Raw genomic sequence first — 15,394 nt, 5'->3', positions numbered from 1 at the left:
CAATTAGGAGTTTCCAGGACCCTCCTAAATAATGGGACTTAGCTCTAAGATTTCGATTAGATAACAACATTTAGAGTAAGCTCTGATGTAGGGTAGTATAATTCAGCCTTGAAAGTTGTCACTCTTAAGATAAAATTTGACCTTTGATTTTCAGCACCCTCCTGGATAATGGGGAGTAGTTTAAAGATTCTCTTAGATAGCAAGATTTAGCAGAAGTCACACCTGTAGAAGATATAACTTAGATTTAAAATTGTAGTTTAGTTAAGAATTGTCAGGACCCCTGCATAATGGGACCTAGCTTTCAAATTCTTAGTAATATTTGGTAAAATGATTCAGTTTAACACTTACATATGTGCCCAGTTACCAAACTAGGGTAGAAAATTTTTCTTTGTTCTTGTCTATTTTGTTGAAATAAGGTACCCGCTTGGAGAACAGGGAGAAAACATTCAAGTTCAGCAGTCAGGACCCGCCTGGAGAGCAGGGAATACATTTCAAGTTGAAGTCAGGAGCCCGCCTAGAGAACAAGGGAGTATAATTTAAGTTTTAGCTTTCAAATTCTTTGTTTTGTCTATTTGAAGTCAGGAGCCCGCCTGGAGAGAAGGAAATACATTTCAAGTTGAAGTCAGGAGCCCGCCTGAAGAGCAGGGAATACTTTCAAGCGCAGCAGTCAGGAGCCCGCCTGGAGAACAAAGGAGTACAATTTAAGTTTTAGCTTTCAAACTCTTTGTTTTGTCTATGTTGAAGTCAGGAGCCCGTCTGGAGAGCAGGGAATACATTTCAAGTTGAAGTCAGGAGCCCGCCTAGAGAGCAGGGAATACTTTCAAGCGCAGCAGTTAGGAGCCCGCCTGGAGAACAAAGGAGTACAATTTAAGTTTAAGCTTTCAAACTCTTTGTTTTGTCTATGTTGAAGTCAGGAGCCCGCCTGAAGAGCAGGGAATACATTTCAAGTTGAAGTTAGGAGCCCGCCTGGAGAGTAGGGAATACTTTCAAGCGCAGCAGTCAGGAGCCCGCCTGGAGAACAAGGGAGTACAATTTAAATTTTAGCTTTCAAATTCTTTGTTTTGTCTATCTTGAAGTCAGGAGCCCGCCTGGAGAGCAGGGAATACATTTCAAGTTAGAAGTCAGGAGCCCGCCTGGAGAGCAGGGAATACATTTCAAGTCAGCAGTCAGGAGCCCGCCTGGAGAGCAGGTAATACATTTCAAGTTAGCAGTCAGGGAGCCCCGCCTGGAGAATAGGATTAGTTTTTACTTTAGACAAGCTTAGTTTATAGTTTTCCTAGTCTATTATTTAGTTTAATTTCATTACTGCATCAATAGTACAAGTGGTTTACAATTTTGCTAACAACCCACAAATCTTCCTAGTGCAAATTGGGGTAGAAAATTTCTTTGTTTTGCCTATTTTGTTGTAATCAGGCGCCCAACTGGAGAACAAGGGGAAACAACTCAAGTTTCTAGGGAAAGCAGGTTCGAAGGAAGACAACTCGAGTTTCAAGGGAAAGCAGTTTCGAAGGAAGACAGTTCAAGTTTCAGGGGAAAATGGTTCAAGGTGCAAAGGAAAACAGTGTCAAGTAATAAGAGAAGACGGTTCGAGTTCAACAGTCAAGCGTCCACCTGAAGAAAAGGAAAAACATCTCAGATTGCAATTCAAGCCAGCAACCAAAGAATCTCGCGGCAAGAATGCGAGTCAACAGTCCGAGGTGATCAATAAAAGTTAGTCACAATAAAGAAAAGAGTGAAAGGCAAGAAGTGAATCCAAATGCAGAAGTTGATGAAAGATGTGAACTGCTTAAGACGTGGTGGAAGTCACAAGCACTACATGTCCGGTCCTGACCCAAAAGCTGTAGAAGAACGAGCTAGCACCTGCAGCTAACAAGCGCCAAGGTTCAAATCTAAAGTCTGCATGAAGAACCATTCAAGACTCAAGATCAAGCTTCAGAAGACTTATAGATAGGAATCTTGTAACTCGTAGTTGATAGGCTTAGCTAGTCTTTTTTCATGTTTTAATTTTGATGTAATAGTAGGGCTGTGGACTGGAACCTCGACGGAATGGCACCTCGACCGGCTCTCCACCTCGGTATACTCCATCATCTTACTCATCTCTGAACTACACGTGGCCTGATTCCTTTATAGCCAAGGATATGTAGGCAGCCCAGATACCAGGGCTCGGTCACATTCCCTTTCTCTCTCAGTTTTAGTCTCTCCAAATAAGGGTCGGGTCAAAAAACCTGTCTAGTCAGTCTTTGTCTGAAAACTCTATACGTTTCCAGTCAAAGAGGGGCAACTGTAGACATGTGATTTTTGACCCTCCCCAAGATTTTTCATATTTTAGCGCGTAAATATTTAATTTAGGCATAATATAGATATTTTAAGTAATTTTGACTCTTTTACTTTATTTTATTACAAGAAAACAAAAAAAAATACAAAGATAGGTTCACTAATGTTTTGTAGTCATTTTAATCTTAAAAACAAATCCTAAAAAATAAATAAAAATAGTATCGTATTTTTATTTTAATATGATATTTGAAAATGGAAAAAATAAGTTTGTTTTAATGGTTAGTTTTATTTTAGTAATTATTTGAACAACAAGATTAATTAATAAATGAGCCCGTATTTTTAATCTCGTTCGCAGCGAAAGAATAGAATTTGGGCTCGAGCAACCCATTTTTAGGCCTAATTTTGGACCTAGCCCATAATTACCAAGCCCATAATTCCAAGGCCCATACCCCTTAACCTAAAACCCTACCAAAAACCTAGACTATAAAATAAAAAAGGAACGAAAAGAACGGGGAAGGCTGAAAAATAAAAAAGCTGACGAGCAGCTGCGCAGGGAATGAACCCCACCCCCCTGTGTCGTCTTCTTCACGACCCCCACCCCCTCGCGTATATCTTTTTCAAACCACCCCCGTTCTGCCCCTTCTTAAACCTAACAAAAGAATTCTAACGCCTAAAAGCTGAAAGAGAGAACGTTGAAGACGCAGCACCATACAGACCCCCCCTGTGCGTCATCGTCTTCAACCTTGCCTCCCCCCACCCGTTTCTGATCTGGTTTTCTTTTAACAAAAGTACAAAACGACCACCCACCCTGGCGTCATCGTCTTCAGCACAACCTTCAGCCCCCTCTAAAATCGGCAGCCACACACACGCACACCTAGATGAACAGAGAGCAAACGATGACAGAGCGAGAAATTTCGTTTCAAAATAGGGAGTTCGATCGAGTTCGAGGTGTCGTTCACAGTGCAGTTATTGATCCTGTTTGAGCCTGATTGTTTGTCTCGAGTTTTGGGTTGTAATATTCGCTTGATTTCTGTCCTTGTATCACTAAAAATTTCATCAATTGAAAGTTTGAATTTCTGTTTCTATAGTTGTTGAAGTTCTATTAATTGGAAAACAATTTTCGACTCTTAAGCCTCATTTTGCTGCTGAAGTTTCGTTAATTCAAGCCCATTTCGAAGCTCGTGGGCGAGATTTGTTTGGAGCTGACGAGCGCGAGATGCCGGTCGAGGTTTAAGTTCGTGATTCCCGACCGGACTTGCTGCTGCTTCTTAGGACAGATTTCGTAGATTGGAAATTTTGCAGTCGGATATCTTGCCGCTGATTGTAGAGCAGTTGACGAGCTAAATTCTGTCGCAATACATTCAGTGAGGAAGCCGTTGCTGCTTACGTCGGAACCAACAGGGAGCCTTTGAAAGAATTGCCTTTCAGTCTTACCAATAAGGTATTAGACTGCATAATGACTATAAATTCTTGGTTTGGTATTTCATGCTTAATCAAGTTTTTGAAAGTGTTTCTGCCTAGTTTGAGGTCGGACTCCTGTCCTATTTCACTTATCTCCTTCCATCTCATGCTTGATTTTTAGATAATATGAATTGGTGATTATGTTTCTGTTACATTGCTTGATTATTAATGTTTGAATTATATGAGCAGAAACAAGTGAGATTCGGTATTTTAAGTTAGATTACCCACATAATTGGGCCCTGAGATTTGATTGTCGAAATTTGGTTTGAATTTTTGTTGCATTTGGGTTACTGTGGTAGTCATTTAAGATTGGGCTTTGGATTAATGTTGGGCCAGTGGAATAAGCTTTGGAAGGTTTGTTTAATTTTAAGCAATAACGTAGGACCTTCAGTTAAGTATTAGAATATGACCAAGGCTTCAACGATGAATGATCTATTATGCCTTGAACTCTTGTAGTTTGCTTTAGGTGCGTTAATTAAATAAATTATTATGGCTACGAGTACGGTTCCCGTGGCATAGTTGTGATTTGTAATATTCAAACTCGGGTGCGCATTTATGTGACCCAAATCCAAATCTCAACGATGTTAAAATATGTCAAAGACCACGGGTACATTTATGTGACGTAGTTTGAGACGTGTTTTAATAACGTCGCAATTTTCTCTAAAAATGAATAAAGCAGTTAAGGCTAAAATTGCACCATAGGCTAAACATGTATTAAAATCAAGTAAATAGGCCAATTATAACAGTTAAGCGACCGTGCTAGAACCACGGAACTCGAAAATGCCTAACACCTTCTCCCGGGTTAAAAGAATTCCTTACCCGGATTTCTGGTTTGCGGACTGTTAAACAGAATCAACCTTTTCCTCGATTCGGGATTTGAACCGGTGACTTGGGACACCATAAATCTCCCAAGTGGCGAATCTGAATCTTTTGATAAATAAATCCCGTTTCGATTGTCCTTTAATTGGAAAAACTCCCCTTATACCCTTTTCCGGGGGTGTAGGTGTAAAAAGGAGGTGTGACATCTATAACAGTTGGCACGAGGCTCAAATATGACAATCAACCCAAAATACGATAATACTTTCCAAAACACAAGGATAACAAATAGTATTCAATCAAATACGCGGTTTAACAGTCATACAGGATGGACTAAGTCACAATCTCCAACGGTGCACGACCCCATACTCGTCATCTAGCATGTGTGTCACTTCAAAGTAGCACAACGATGTAAAATTCGGAGTTTCATACTGTCAGGACAACATTTACAATCATTACATACCTCTATCCGGTCCAAACTCTAGCCTACGAAGCCTTTTCCCCTCGAATCGGCCTTCGGATGCTCCAAATCTATCCAAAAATAGATTTATACCATCAAACTATGCTAAGGGAGCAAAGCCCACTCGAAAATAACCAATTTACATAAAAAAAATCCCGAAATTGACCAAACCCGACCCCCGAGCCCACGTCTCTGATTTCGATAAAAATCATAAAACTAGAATCCTTACACTCTCATGAGTTCATACATATCAAATACATAAAAATCCAACCACAAATGACCCCTCAAATCCTTAAATCAAAGTCTCAAATTCCAAGCCCTAACTCTCCAATTTTAGGCTTTAGATTCCACAATTTTCATGTTTAATTAGGTAGAAATCACAATAGGATCGAGTATTAAGTTCATAAATCTTACCTCCAAGTGTTTTCCTTTGATTACCTCTTCAATCCTTCTCAAAAAGCTCCAGAATCGCTCAAATATAGTGAAATGTAGACCCAAAATCGCAGAAGTGGTCATTTAAACATTCTGCACAGCTATTTAAATCTCGTCTTCGCGAACACAGTCAACGCCTCGTGTTCGCGAAGCATAAAATTCCCTTGAGCACTTACTCGTTCATCGCGAACGCGATGCCCTGTACGCGAACCCGAAGCTCCAACTTTTCAATCCATCACGAACGTGACACCTAGCTCGCGAACGCGAAACACAAATGACCTGGACCCAGCTGCTCCCATTAACTCTATGCAAACGCGACAATACCATCCCGAACGCGATACACACTGACCCCAGCCCTCCGCAAATGCGGGACCCCTATCGCGAACATGAAGGCCAACCCTCCAGCCTCACATCCTACCCCTTCGCGAACGTGAAGACCAAACGTCTGCAACACCAACAGTTGATTTTCTGCAACTTTTTCCCAACATAAATTGATCCGTTTAACCGCCTGAAACTCACCCGAGGCCCTCGGGACGTCAACCAAACATGCCAACATATCCCATAACCTTATTCAGACTTGTTCCAACCTTCGGAACGCTCAAAACAATATCAAAACACCAAATTAACATCGGATTCAAACCTAAAAATTCCAAAACTTCCAAATTCCGCTTTCGATCAAAAAGTCTATCAAACCTCGTCCGAATGACCTGAAATTTTGCACACATGTCACAAATGACACAACAGACCTACTCTAACTTCCGAAATTCCATTTCGACTCATATATCAAAATCGCACCTATCAACCAGAAAATGTCATAATTCCAATTTCGCCAATTCAAGTCTAAATCTACTCCGGACATCCAAAATACATTTGGATCACACTCCTAAGTCCCAAATCACCTGACAAAGCTATCCAAACCATCGGAATTCACATCCGATCCCTTTTTCATATAAATCGATATCCGAATGACTTTTCCAACCTAAGCTTACTCAAAAGAGACTAAGTATCTCGTTCCTTTCCAAAACCTCTCCGAACCCAAACCAACCAACTAGATAACACATAATGCAGTTGAACAAGATAGTAAGAAGAAGAAATGGGGGAAACAGAGCGGTGACTCATCAAACGACTGGCCGGGTCGTTACATACATATAGTAGTTAAGGATTATCTTTATTGTTCTTATATGAATACTATATCAACCGTAGTGAGTAATGATAGATACCAATGTTTGATTGTTCATATTATTCATATATGTGGATGCTCCTTTTTCCACATGGCAAACATACATATATTGATTGTTCTTATTATTCACATATGTGGAGGCGCCTCTTTCCACATGGCAAACACACATATATTGATTGTTCTTATACTTCACATATGTGGAGGCGCCTCTTTCCACCGGGTAAATATATAGGAACTGATTATTCTCTAAGTGTTGCTTCTTAATTTACCTTATACATGTTATATCTTGAGATTGCATATTAATACGATATATCTCTCGTTTTAAGCTTCTAGCAGGTAATGTTTTTCCTTTCTTTAGTCTTGTTCAGTTTATTATTTGATTTCTTGGTTAGGATTATTTTCATTCATTAGCTCTTTGCTTAATTAATGATGTTACTGCCCAAGTGATCATAAATATTTTCTTTCATTAGCTCTTTTATGAAAATTCATATTTGCTACACTTGTTGTTATGAAACGAACTCTTGCTTACATTTAGTTATTTTCCATGAAGGAAGAAATGCACGACATGAAGGAAGAAGTGTAGGAACTAGAACAATTGCGGCATCTTGGTAATGTATTGGTGCAACCAACCTTGGACTGAACATTTAGGATATAGCAAGGTGTGTCGAATCTATCCTACCTTCTCCGGTTTATGAAAGTAGTGCATGAGCTACGAGAATCCACAATCTTCAACATTTCTTTAGTTAACTTATGGTCTGATTTGTGAAAAGGTAAATTTTAATTGTTTTGAAGTTATTCTCTGAGTATCTAGGGAGCAAACATATTAAGGTAACATAGAGTTGTATTACTAGTTGGGTTTGAAACTATAGATATTTGCACAATGGTTGAATAGTGTTAACTTCACAAGTATATATTCTTCATTTGACCGATATGTTTAGGCTCTTTCGAGGCTCGAGTAGAAGAAAGATTACTTGAATAGAGGGTTGTCTCAAACCCATAAAAATCTGAATAATTGGGAAAAAGTACTGTATTCATACATATTTTCTGAAATTTGTTAATATGAGTTCTTCATATTCAATATGGTATTATTTTACAAACTTGTATGTAAGTTGTAGCTTTGAATTAACAAGCAACTTTATACCATATTGCATAAAAACTCTTTTCTAACCAGGATTAATCATCTGAATTTCCAGATGGGAGCCATATTGTTGATTCAGCGTATTACACAAAATATTAACCATATTAAAGATTTCAATATGATATTGTATGGTTATATTCTTTTTAATTGTTAATTTTGTTTTGACTGTCTAGGAAAATACGGGTGATGCAATTGAACTAGTGACCACAATTATGAAGTGAATGATGAAGACTTTTTGAATAATTGTGATGTGTATTATTCATGTTGTCATGATACTTCTGAATGGAAATTACAATTAATTTTCAATATTTTCATTATTTTAGTAAAAGAAAAAAAAGAAAAGGAAAATCTGTAAAAAAAATCACGCCTTCCTATCAGCTTCAAATATGAATAGTGCTACCACTAAGAGTAATTGAGAATTTGTTTCTCTATAGGAGTTTACAATTATCACTTGCATTCAGATTAAAACTTTTCTTCCTTCAAAAATTTGAACCCTTATGGGGAACTATCTGTAACATCTTGTAAATTCGGATTAGGTGTGGATGTGTTAAATGAGTAAAAATGTGATATTTTAGACATGTGAAGTCCAATTGGGATGAGTATGGGTGGAAATAGTTGTTATAGAATCAAGACGCAGAGTGAGGTGCATGCGATTCGATAAAATCGATCAAATTTATAGACGATTGTTTTCTCCGCCAAATTTCATGGAATGTTGCTAGTAGTTTGATAAAACTCAAAGCATGAAAGTTGTTTCCCTTTGAAATATATTTTCAATGATATTTTGTGCAGTCCAAACGGATCTCTGTGCAAAAGGTTATGCACATTTTACTAAACATTATGCAGTACGCGCGCCCAGTTGTTCTGTGCACAACAGCACACCTGTGGCATTGCCACTGCCCTTGCTGCGCGTCCAGGTGTGCAGTTGGGCCTTCAGCTCTATGGAAATGCACTCAAGGGGTCATTTTAAAAGTCCTACCTCCAACTCCACACCCCAAACACGTAAAATTGCTCTAGAAATGGACGCTCTCAAGAACCCAACTTCCTCCAAGGTCCTTCCATTATCGAAGGTAAGTTCTAATGGTGATTCTAATTTAATTTCACTTCTCTAACACCTTAGTAACATGGTTAAACCCTTCAAATCAATAGATATTTGATTGAGACATCATTGTTGTGAAAAGAAACCCTAGAACTCGATTCAGGAGGATTGATCGTCAAAAAGTAATATCTTCATCATCTAATTGATTATAGAATTGGACTAATGATTATAGACTCTAAGTTCATGAGATATGAGTTGATGGATTTGATAGAAAAGCATGAACGGTTATATGTTTGGGTTGGGTTGTTGATTGTTGATTATTGGTTAAGGGCGTTATTTATCTTCTGTGTGATGAAGAATTTATTGATTATAAAAAATTTAAGTTTTTAGAATTTATCTAGGAGCAAGAGAATGGGTTGTTGGGTGTAGAAACACCATTAATGAGGGTGATAAAGCTTTATGTCCATAAAGTGTTTGATAAAATGCCTAAGTGACCAAAACATGAGTATTATTGCTAATATGGAATCCCTTTGACTTGTATTGATCTAGATTAAAGTTGAAATGGTTGGCGAATGTTGTATTGTGCTCAAGAGAAGGAAGTTAAGGTATGTGATGCTAACTTTCTATGTTTGGGAGTGTTAATGATTCTCCCTACACTAAGATTTCTTTTACGTTACTAATTGCCTCAGAAATATAAGTTTTTTTTAATAGTTGCAGAACTTCTATTCTCCAGCTTCGTAAATCATTCATGACTTTCATATTTACGTTGTGAACTTAGTGCGTAATAAATATAGGCTTGTGTTTGATGCCTATAAGTCTCAATCTAGGTTACTCAACATGTTATAAACAGTTGAAGTTTCAGTTCTCATAATTTGTTCATGAATACATGTCTCAATCTAGTTCTATTTAGCATTCCACCATCATATAACTCTGTATGGTTCATTATTTTAGTATCATGTATTACAATATAATGCTTAGTTCCTAATTTATATCGTTGAATGTTGAATACCTGTATTTAGGCATGAGGCCGCAATTTATACTTTATGCATCTTTGAGCCTGAAGCCATAGTTATGTATACGTATACTTGGGCCTGAGGCCGCAATTTGTGAACATATATATTTATATATATAGGGTCTGAGGCTGCAGTTTAATTATTCAGATAAACATGTGGTCCATTATTCAGAAGAGGGAGTATTTATATCCTTACTTCCTTATGCAGTTATGTAATGACCCGACCGGTCATTTTGTGTAATTGCTCCATATTTACCCTTTTGGTGCTTCACACGTGTATGTTTATGATTTTATGACTTGCGGGGTTGGTTAGCTTCATTCTGGAAACTTTCGGGAGTAGCGCCTCCTTTTTCTCGCGAAATCGGATTTCGACATTTTCTGGGACAACTCCTTTTCGTGAGAGTTGGGAATTGGATTTGAAAGAGTTGTCACCTAATGGATTAAGGTGCGTTAGGGCACATAGAGCAATTAACTCATATAACCAGTTTACATCACTAAAGATCGGGTAAGGACTCGAAACTACCTTGAGGGAAAGGTGTTAGGCACCCCTCGAGGTCCACAACAGTGGGTCCCGACTGAACATAAATTAAACAAATTAGTCTTAAAAGGGAAGAAAATAATTTGGACAGATACAATATTCAAATTATTTTTACATAGGAGTATAGTGGGTGGTCCTAAGTTTTTTAGCCTATAGAATCATTCCATGCAATGCTTTGTAACTCTCTCAAGTCGGGGTTTTCCTCATAGCATTAGTGCATGGGCTATTATTTCCTTTACTACCCATTTACTATCTTCAAGTTGTTACTTAAGCGCACTAATTGATTCTAAATTGTACCCTATGCGTGCACTACCCGTCCCTTACTTATGGTACTAGAGGTATTTAGGACCTCTATGTAAGGTGGTTCTAGACTGACCTATGTTGCTTAAAATGAGAAAAGCTAGGCGACAGACAAAAATTCATATAGGACTTTATGTAAAGAACAAATAGGGGGCTCACATTGACCTCTACAAATAGACAACAAATGCACGCAATTCAATCAGCAAATTTCGTTATTTTAGGATCCTATATGCAGGATATCTAGACGAGCAGAATAGAATATAAAGAAGCAGTTTATTAAGGCAAGCATCAGGACCTATTGGCGTGCCTACTGATTTTATGAAGCTTTGAATCTAGGCATTTTCAGGCAGTAAAATGGCAGAGTTTTAAACCTACATTCAATAGTGAGTCCTGTGGATACGATGCCTAAGTGATTTATAAGAGCGCTTGAATTCAGAATAGACTAACAGGATTGTATGGGCATCATTTCTACGAGTTTGTTAATGACAGACCTATAGACATGATTTCTAAGTGTAACACTAATTTTAACTCATAAAGTCAGTTTTATCCCTTTTAGATCCTATAGGCATGCTTTCTAATTTGCAGAATTGATTTAACTCCTATAGACATGATCTCTAAGTGTTGACTTGATTTAAACCTCTATAAGCATGGTTTCTAAGTTAAAAAACTGATTTCATCCTATAGGCATGACATCAATTTGTTTAAATCCTATTGACATGATTTCTAGGTTTTGAAACTTATCCCTTTTTATTCTTATAAGCATGGTATCTAAGTTGAAACTGATTTTTAATTCCTATAGGCATGGTATCTATTAATCATACGTGGGTAAAAACAAAATTAAACAAATTGCAAGGAAAGTTTGTTAATTCACACAAATTGAATCCTATATACGTGATCACTAATGCACGTTGAGATTGGAAATATGTGTAGATATTATGAACATGATTTCTAATGCAGAGTTAATAAAAGAATTATAAGAAGTATCTCTAGTATACCAAAAATGTGGAAATACAGAGTCACAAACAATCAGAAAAAAATCCTATAGGCAGGATCTTAACAAGTACGACATTCACATAATAAATTAACACAATAAACCTATAAGCAAGATTTCTACCCAAGTTTAACAAAAAAATAAGGAAAAACCCCCATTATTTTACTAATAATCTCCAAATCTGTTTATTACAGAGATTATTATAGTCGAGAATGAATAAATTTCATAACACTATCCATTACACTATAGGGAGCCTTAGCAGGACCAATATCAACCTCTGAACCAGGCCTTCAAGCATAACAACTTTGAAGCATAAAGGAGGATCCATCCATGTCACACATGATTATGTTCCTAGTGTGTCAAAGTTCCCAAGGGGATCAGGAACCCTGGGCAATGCTCCTACTAGGACCACACTCAAAAGAAACAGTTCACAAAAGATTGGAAGACCACCCCCAATGTGTCAGAGATCGGAGGAGTCTCAAGGTCCTTGGGCAGTGCTCACACTAGGGGTGGTAGAAACCTAAATAACTAAGAGTAGATGTTTGAAAACCAGCACATAAAAGGTAAGGGGGACAAGTTTAGAAATCAGTACATACAGAATAGCAACAGAACTGCACCCAGGAACAAACAAAATTTATGTTCAACATGTAGTTCGAACAAGTTTGCATTTTTTGATTAGGTTAGATGCTAATATTAAACAACCATGACTTAAGCACATAAACATTTAGTAAACAAACAGGACACATGAATTACCACACATTGATCACATGTTTCTAGCAAAGTTGATAACTTGAACTGAATTAAGAAGAGTTTCATATTATTGAAGATAGCTTAGCTTAACATCATCACTAAGTGGAATCAGGCAGTCACATAGCAAACAGAATCATGCTGCAATTTGAAATAGACTAATTGAATAAAGCATATAGAACAGAATGGAATACTAGGAGTTAAGACATACCAGTTGAGAATAAAGCAAATAGGGATGCAACAGTAGCCAAATTCCAGAGAGTTGGGCCTTGGTTTTCAGCCGACCAAAAAGTGCAGAAACCAGAATAGTTGAACAAAGAGAGAACTTCAGTTTTTAAGAAACAATAAGCTTTAAAGTTGTGAAGTTGTTTAGTGAAGAAGTTATTTCTCAATAGGTTCTAAAGCATGTCTGTGTTTAAAATCAGAGCAAGGGAATAGTTTTTACAACATACAATAGAGTAAAACAAATAAGGGATGAAAATTAATTACACACAAATAAGGTATGAAAATCAATTAATCAATCAATTAAGGTCAGCATGAATCAATTAAGAGAACATAATCAAATAAGTACCACTTAACTTAAGGAAAATCTCACACGAAATCAATCAGTAGCTAAGAGGTTAAATAAAGTAATAACTAATTCGGAAATCAATTAGGAGTTAGTAACACAATATCAACCAGTAGTACGGGTACACAAATAAGGTAAGAACAAGTAAGAACTTAATAAGGAAATACGGTTACTAAATTCAAACCCTAATTTAGGCAAGTAAATCAATCACACTTTAATTAACAGAGCTAAAGTAAACGGGCAAGAACAGTAGAATAGAAGGCCAAATAATCGAACCCTAGGGACTACAAAGACAAATATATGGAGCTTAATTAAATTAAGTAAAAAAAATCATTCGAAGAAGTAAACAAAAATTAGAGATGAAAAAACTTAACTATTTAAACATTTTTTGCAGAAATACATTAGAACCAAAACCCTAGCTTTTTAGGGTAAATGAAATCGGTCAAATTTAATAGTAAAAGCAAAAAATTTCAGGGGATAATACCAAACAAACACAAAATCGCTCCAGATTTAAAGAGATCTAAACGAATTCAACCAAAAATAGCAAGGTTCATGAAAATAGATAGAAGCGAAACAAATCTGGTTTGAACCAGAGATTTAGAACCATAAAAATACCAAAATATTCATGCTTATATATTTCAGAGTGAACATAGATATCATAGTCGAGAAAAGAGAGACTATGAACCAGATTTGGTTCGGGTGTTTGAGATTCATATCGAGCAACATGAACATCATACAACCAGTAGAGAGATGAGGTCGGATAAGGCATGAAATCGAAGGAAAACCCCATGAATCAAGGGGGATTTGTGACGGCGGTCTAGGGTTAAAGAGGGTGAGAGAGAGAAGGTATCCAAAGGCGGCGGGTTGGGGGGAAACGAGGGTATGGTTTAGGATTAGTATAATTAAAAAAGGAAGGTCGATCCTGGATCGTTGATCTTCTGAGATCAACGGCCAGGATTAATTTTAGGCTAGGGCGGGTTATTAGTGGGTAGGGTAGTCAAGTTTGGGTATTGGGTTATAGGTTATGATAATTGGGCTGACTAGTTATTGGGCTGGGGTCCGAAAATTTAATTGAAAGATGAGCTATGATTTAAATACACATTTAATTTAATAAATAAATTTATAAATGATTAAAATTTTCATTTGTGCATAAAATTTATTTAAAATAATTACTTAGTATTATAAAAATATAGAAAATTATTTTCTGTATAGATAATATAATTATGAATATATATGGGCTATTATTGCAAAATGTGCAATTCTAGCCTTAAAAAGCAAATGCATTTATAAAAAAATGAATTTAAAATATTTGAGCACTATATGGGCATATATGATAAATTTAGATGATTAAATCATCATAAAAATGATATGAGGGATAATTATTGGATATTTGTATATAAAAAATGCAGAAATAACTTGATATAAAGCTTTAAAAATTATAGAAAAACTATAGAAATACTTGTGCATGTTTGTAAATGCATGTGCACTATTTTTAAAAATATATATGCATATTTAAAATGTATGAGGGAAAAATTGGGTATCAATAGCTGCCCCTCTTTACCTGGGAAGGATGAAAGAGTTGTCGGGTAAAGAAATGATGACTAATTTTGACCGAATGGAATGCTTGAAAAATATAGGCAACACCCTGGTCTCTGATCTGCCTACATATCCCTGGTTTTATAGGAGTCAGGCCATGTGTAGTTCTAGACCCAACGGTTAATGAAATCGATGGAATTGTTATAGGAATGGTCGTATGTTTTGGAAAGGGTTCCTTTTGGGAAGGATAGTATCAGATGGGTTTATGCAGAGTTATGAATATGAGTATGAAGCATAACGGATGTATCACAGGGCAGGTATCTGAACGGTCATGGGGTAAAGGCGAGTAATTGATGAGAATCGGTTATGTTTGAGATAACAACAAGATAAAAATGGTATGAGTGGAAACCGGAGCGAAGGTTGCTCTTGTTTGAAGAACGGTTACCTCCTGGATTTACTGTAAAACTTAAAACACGATTCATGCAAGTGTATAGATTAATACGGGAATTTAAACATGATGCAAATTCTCTTTTTGACCATGAAGGTTGCCTTTGGACGGAGAGGATGACGTCCTACGACCATGACGTCCTGGGCCATGAATCATGAGATAGGGGATTCGCAGGCCATGAAATGATGTTCGCGAGTCATGAAAATGGTGCCTCTGAACCATGACGCCTTTGAATAATGATGTGCAGTGTTGAGAGATCCTCACGCCATGACATGGTGTCTTCAGGTTATGAGGATGATGCATTCGGACTATGACTCCTTTGGACAAGTTGGCTATATATCAGCCCATGAAGTGCCGAGACATGATATCAGAGGTGATAACAAGACAAAGCCTATTCTTGCTTGGGGGCAGAGCTTGTCGACGCCCCCTTTTTCTAAGGCGAAATCGGGTTTTGCGA

The 15,394-nt window shown here is 37.1% G+C and overlaps 1 long non-coding RNA gene across 2 annotated transcripts; it reads left to right on the top strand.

Moving 5' to 3' along the window:
- Positions 1-2,815: 2,815 nt before the first annotated feature.
- Positions 2,816-7,993, top strand: LOC104229333 (uncharacterized). 2 transcript variants are annotated; one of them, XR_011406520.1, is made up of 3 exons: positions 3,643-3,715; positions 7,174-7,282; positions 7,935-7,993. It is a non-coding gene; the product is annotated as an uncharacterized lncRNA (long non-coding RNA). The 2 variants fall into 2 exon arrangements; XR_711598.2 differs by lacking the exon at positions 7,935-7,993 and having other exon boundaries at positions 2,816-3,715; positions 7,174-7,532.
- The last annotated feature ends 7,401 nt before the right edge of the window (positions 7,994-15,394 follow it).

Source organism: Nicotiana sylvestris, chromosome 4 (assembly GCF_000393655.2).
Source record: "Nicotiana sylvestris chromosome 4, ASM39365v2, whole genome shotgun sequence".
Lineage (NCBI taxonomy): Eukaryota > Viridiplantae > Streptophyta > Magnoliopsida > Solanales > Solanaceae > Nicotiana > Nicotiana sylvestris.
The sequence above is the reverse complement of the archived record's forward strand: the minus strand, read 5'-3'. Positions and strand labels throughout refer to the sequence as shown.